Source organism: Perognathus longimembris, unplaced genomic scaffold, assembly GCF_023159225.1.
Source record: "Perognathus longimembris pacificus isolate PPM17 unplaced genomic scaffold, ASM2315922v1 HiC_scaffold_5679, whole genome shotgun sequence".
NCBI classification, from domain to species: domain Eukaryota; kingdom Metazoa; phylum Chordata; class Mammalia; order Rodentia; family Heteromyidae; genus Perognathus; species Perognathus longimembris.
This window is the reverse complement of record NW_025961132.1, coordinates 27,445-33,263: the sequence shown is the minus strand read 5'-3', so window position 1 is coordinate 33,263 and position 5,819 is coordinate 27,445. Positions and strand designations below refer to the sequence as shown.

Genomic DNA, 5,819 nt, shown 5'->3' with positions numbered 1-5,819 from the left:
GTTTTGCAAGTATTGCTTTTGTAGTTGTTTGTCTTTTTTTACCCTGTGATGGACAGACTTTATTATAGTCAGAAATGTTCCCTGGAATCCTAGTTTCTCCAAAGCTTTCATCATAAATGGGTGCTGGATTTTATCAAATACTTTTTCCACATCCAGAGACATAATCATGTGATTCTTGATTTTGCTCCTCAGTATGGTGATTTAACATATGTTTTGCATGGTAAAATGGCTAGTAGTGGCAACCAAATTAATACACCAATCTTCTGACACAGTCATACTTGAAAAACAGGAATTTCTAAACATTTTCTGAATAATTGTCTTAATAATGACCTATCATAAGCAAGGGAAACCTATTAACCCAGAAATCATTGAAAGCCACTTCTGTCCTCCTTACTTTTTGGGGGTGACTTTCTAGAGTGGTATCTTCCTGTAAATATATGTGTACTTCTATAGGATGAAATTGTTTGAAACAGAAATTTTCTTACAAATACTGATGGTAAAAATAATATTTAAAAGAAATTAAATTTTATTTTATAGGTATTTTTTAAATAGTCCTACTTTGTTAATATAAAGGAATGATTTGGCATTTGCTTTTTGGATTTTCACAGGTCCATTAAGAGACTGGAGGAGGACAAGTGGATTCCTCATTTCCAGAGCCAGTAGAGCAGAGTCTGTCCAACATTTTTGCCCTAGTGTTGGAAATCATACTTCCTGTGAACCCAAAAAGTGTTCTTCCAAGAGAAGAGGTCGTGGTACCTAGGCTCATACACACAATCTTCCACTCTGGAGGACTGCGCACAGCAGGTTAGGTATGTTCACTTTGAGTCTCATGTCTGCTAGATTTCTTGATATTGACTTGGGGAACTATTGAGAACTAAAATAGATTGTGCATGTCAAGTAAAGATCAAAATAATCTGTGCTTAGATAACAGCAACAAGGCTTTGTCAAATACCAGATAGCTGCTGTTGTGTGGTTGTATGTCTCCTTGTTTGAATCAGTTCTGAGAAGCGTGAGAGAGAAGGGTCTTATTTCAGTCTCCCTGAAGGAGATAACCTTTTCTGTCAGCACCATTTATGAAGAGGCTGTTTTTTCTCAAGGCTTTGTGTTTATCTCCATTGTCAAAAACGATATAGCTGAAGCTGTGTGCTTTATTAATTTTTTATAGAGTGTCATTGGTCTTTGGGTCTCGTTTGTAGGATTTTTATTTGCAAGGAGCACACTTGTTTGGTTATTATATCTTAGGAGCCTGGTATTATGATACATCCACAATTGCATTTGTTGTTCAGAGACTTTAGTTCTCTTCCATGAATTTTTGGAATGACTTTTTATTTCTATATAGAATGGCATTGGGGTTTTGATGAGTATTTGTAAAAATAAGTAAGTTGCGATGCTTGGCAATATTGTCATTTTCATGATTGAATGATGCCATTCCATGGTCTTGGAAGATCTCTCCATCCCTTGATGTCTTCTTCTATTTCTTATGTCATTATTTAATAGACTTTATTATTGATGTCTTTTAATCCCTTTGTTAAGCTTATTTATGGGTGTCTAATTGTTTTGGAAGTTATTGCTATTCTCAATTTCTTTGTCAACCTGTTCATTATTGGACTATAGAAAGATTAGTGAGTTTTGAATATTGAATTCTCTATCCAGCTGTATTTCCAAAGATGTTGATCAAACTAACTAGTATTTTGGTATTGTCATTAGGATCTGCTAAGTAGAGAATGGAAAGTTTCTTTCGAGCAAAAGATTCATTAACTTGAAATAAGTGGTTAAATATTTAGGAAAAGATAGATACAGGGCACATTTCATTCAAGTACAATATATGCATGGATGAAATACCATGGTGAAAGCCTTCTGATAAGTAGAGTACACTTTTAAGAAGTGACTGACTGAGCTATAAAATCTTGTCCAGCGTGTGGAGATGGTAAGAGGAAAGAGAGTGAATGGAGAATATAAACACTTGATCAAAATATGTTACATACATGTGTAAAAACTTAAAAAGGAAATGCATTAAATTTAGTTCAGGAAGCAAGTGTGAAGGACGCAGGAAAAATGAATAAGGTACATTATAGGCATATATGAAGTGAAACATAAGTGAAACAGCCTTTACAAGTAATTGATGTTAAAACTGTGCGGGGAAAGAAAGCAGTTTTGGTGAAAACCATTGACTTGCATTGAAAATGCATTGAATATATAATATAGGTTGTATTGTGTATACATTAGTGAATACTCACAGCATAATTAGTATAGAAGTATTCATTTTAATGTTAAGCAGATTAAGTAGCATTATATATGGATACTTTTTACATAAAGTGAATGTAGGTTAATTTTACATGGGTGACATTTTCACAACTTTCTTCAAACTGTCTTAGTCTCTACATCCTTATGTAAGCTCAGATTTCATAAGCTGTAAAGTCATTTCCAGGATGATATCTCTTTTTGAATTCAAATAATAGATGTCATATTTGGCTTATTTCAAGATATGAAGAAGGAAGAATTATAACTCGTGGACTACCAGGAGGTATGTTGCCAAACTTTATAAATTAACTTAGGTCTGTTGATATTCTGAAACAAAGCAATTAGCACCCCTTCTTTTTATTTGGCCAACAGACCTACAACATATAATTAAAATTCAAATGGAAGGGATAAAAACCAACACCCCTCCTGTAGACTAACTTCCCACGTGTCTTTCATCACTGTAGTAACTATCAAGGTTCATGTGCATTTTCTTTGGTGACTCAGCACTTTCTTCGCTTGTCATCTCTTGAAACTCTCAGACTATTCTTAGCAAATGAAGGCATCCTCCACTTCTTAGTCAAATGTCTCCAAATATAAGTGTTTACCTTTTTATGTGTTTTATATTCATTTATTTTTATTTTTTTATTCTTTGGCCAGTCCTGGGCCTTGGACTCAGGGCCTGTGCACTGTCCCTGGCTTCTCTTTGCTCAAGACTAGCACTCTGCCACGTGAGCCACAGCGCCAGTTCTGGCCACTTTCTGTATATGTGGTGCTGGGGAATTGAACCCAGGGCTTCATGTATTTGAGGCAAGTACTCTTGCCACTAGGCCATATCCCCAGCCCCGTGTTTATCTTTTGCACTCATGAAATTTCCAACTACCTTGGTATGAAAGGCAAATATTCAAATTAAGTTTATGTACATCAACTTATTCAGCCTTGGTGCTTTCTACTTACCCTTCGTTGCTGTAACTCTAGTCAGTGTGAACTACTTACAATGTCTAGCAATTTGTATGACTTACTTCCCTCATTATCAAAGTTCAGTTATTAATGTAATAACTACAACAAAATGCATTCACATTGGCACAAAACTGAGAAATACATCCCACCCTTGTGCTCAAGTACCTTTATACTTGTTATGGTAAGTATAGTTCTGCCTGGAAATCACCCGTTGATCTCATTTTCCAGAAGCAAGGAAGAGATTGATGAAGAATGGAGTATATCGTGATCTTGAATTTCAGTGCTTGTGTAAGTGGTTGAATAAATGGTTGCTGAGTTAATGAATAAATCCAAATATATAGAACCTTCACAGTTAGCCACATAATAATTAGTCACCAATATGGTTTAATTACATTTGAATATCATTTTGTATTGTAGTTCTCTCTCTCCTTCTGCCATACACATAACTTACCATACCCCTGCCCATAATTTTATTCTTATTAACATTTATATAATCCTCCATAAGTTTACTAACACATGCTTACTTAACTAAAAGTCTTTGAGATAAAGACTATAATGCTTTCATGTTTTGTTTTGTGTTCACCTAATATAGATTTGAGTCTGGGTCTGCTAGAACTTCTGCTCTATGATGTACTATTGAAGTCAAGATTCACATGTGGAAACTGATGATAACATGGCATTTTTAAGGAGAATGTATAAATTAGGTTCATAAAAGAAAATTTATGTTATAACAGAAAACTTAAAAGATAATGTTATTTCTGAATGTTATTGGAATTATTCTTAGTAGATGAAAGATATAAAATGTTGTAAAAATAACATTTCTAATAATATGTTGCAATGAAAAGTTTTATACTATTTTGAACTGCTTCAAAACAAATCTTCAGGTAGATGTTCTATGCAAAAATGATTATTACTTGTTCTGTCAAAATGCCCATTGTTTAAGTAGAACCTAAACCACAAAGTTGACATTAATGCTTTAGTGGAATTAAATATCAATTCTGTGATAACAATGATGTATTTTCCTTTTGGTTTCATTTGATATATATTGAAAAATAGTTATGTATTCACTTAGTGAAGATTTATCTACTTAGAGCTAGGAGGGCACTCTGCTCTGTGCATTTTCCTGCTTCAGTTTGCTGAGTAGCAGGGATTCAAGGTGTGAACTACAACACCAGGCTAAACTTCAAGTTTTGAACTAATATTTGGTTTTTGTTTTTGTTTTTGTTTTTGTTTTGGGCAGTCCTGGGCCTTGGACTCAGGGCCTGAGCACTGTCCCTGGCTTCTTTTTTGCTCAAGGCTAGCACTCTGCCACTTGAGCCACAGCGCCGCTTCTGGCCGTTTTCTGTATATGTGGTGCTGGGGAATCGAACCTAGGGCCTCATGTATCCGAGGCAGGCACTCTTGCCACTAGGCTATATTCCCAGCCCCAATATTTGGGGTTTTTAAAAATTATCTTCAAGTTTAGGAGATTCAGATACATATCTTGATCATCATAGAAGACATTTTAAGTTGAATCACCTCTTCAAAATTCTGTCCCCACTTACCCAGGAGGAACTGTCTAATATGATTTCTGTGTTCCACTTTCATGTGTATACACTGAATATGAATGTATTTGCTCATTATTTCTTTTCACTTTATTGGGTCAGTCCTCATTTTAGCTTCCAACTCTTGCACCCTTCCTCTCAAAACATGTTTCAGGTATTGATACTCATGTTGCCTAACTGGTAATTATTCAAAAGGATTAGACCATGGAATCTCATTCTTGTGAAGACTTTAGTAAGATTCAACATGCAATATAGTTTTTTAAAGTACATCCCTTTCTCTACAAATATCATTCTGCCTGACAGATGAGTAAAATTTGTGTGTGTGTGTGTGTAGGTGTGTGTGTGTGTGTGTAGGTGTGTGTGTGTGTGTGTGACTGTGTGTATGTCACATTCTGTTGATCCATTCATCCATGAAGCACATCTGGGTTTATTTCCATAGCTTATTTCTGTTGAATAGTGCATCAGTGAACATGGTTGTGTAAGTAGCCTTGCTCTATCCTGATTTGTAGTCTTTTGGGGTAGTATTCCTGGATCATGGAGACATCCTATGTTTAGGTTTTTGAGGAATCTCCAAATATTCCACAATAGTTGAACAAGTGTATATCCCAGCAGTAGGTTATGGTTAGTTATCTCTCACACCTGTGCCAGGACATGTTGGTAATATCTTTGGTGATGGCCACTCTAACTGGAATGAGATGGATTCTCAATGTTGGTTGAATTTGGATTCTTTTATGGCCAGGGATATTGGGCATTTCTTCATGTGTCGATTGGCCATATGTATTTCTTCCTTTGAGATGTCTCTTTACCTCATAGGCCCATGTATACATTGAGTATTGATTCTTACAAGGTTTTGTTTCTTGAGTTCTCTGTATTATTCTGGATATTAGGCCATTGTCCAGCATTGACCTGGCAAATGTTGTCCATTCTGTAGGCTGTCTTATGAGGTTACTAGCAGCCTCCTTTTCCGTGCAGGGGAATTTTAGGGGATGGAGGAAGAGGGCAGAGGGACAGCCGGGCACTAACTGAGCTCTCTCCAAGTGAAAGTCCACAACTAGAGAAGCACATCCAGGGAGCCAA

General features: G+C 35.9%; 1 long non-coding RNA gene across 1 annotated transcript; it reads left to right on the top strand.

Moving 5' to 3' along the window:
• Positions 1 to 2,442: 2,442 nt before the first annotated feature.
• On the top strand, positions 2,443 to 3,952 carry LOC125345490. Its single transcript, XR_007209745.1, has 3 exons — positions 2,443 to 2,524; positions 3,427 to 3,486; positions 3,791 to 3,952. It is a non-coding gene; the product is annotated as an uncharacterized LOC125345490 (long non-coding RNA).
• Positions 3,953 to 5,819: the final 1,867 nt, after the last annotated feature.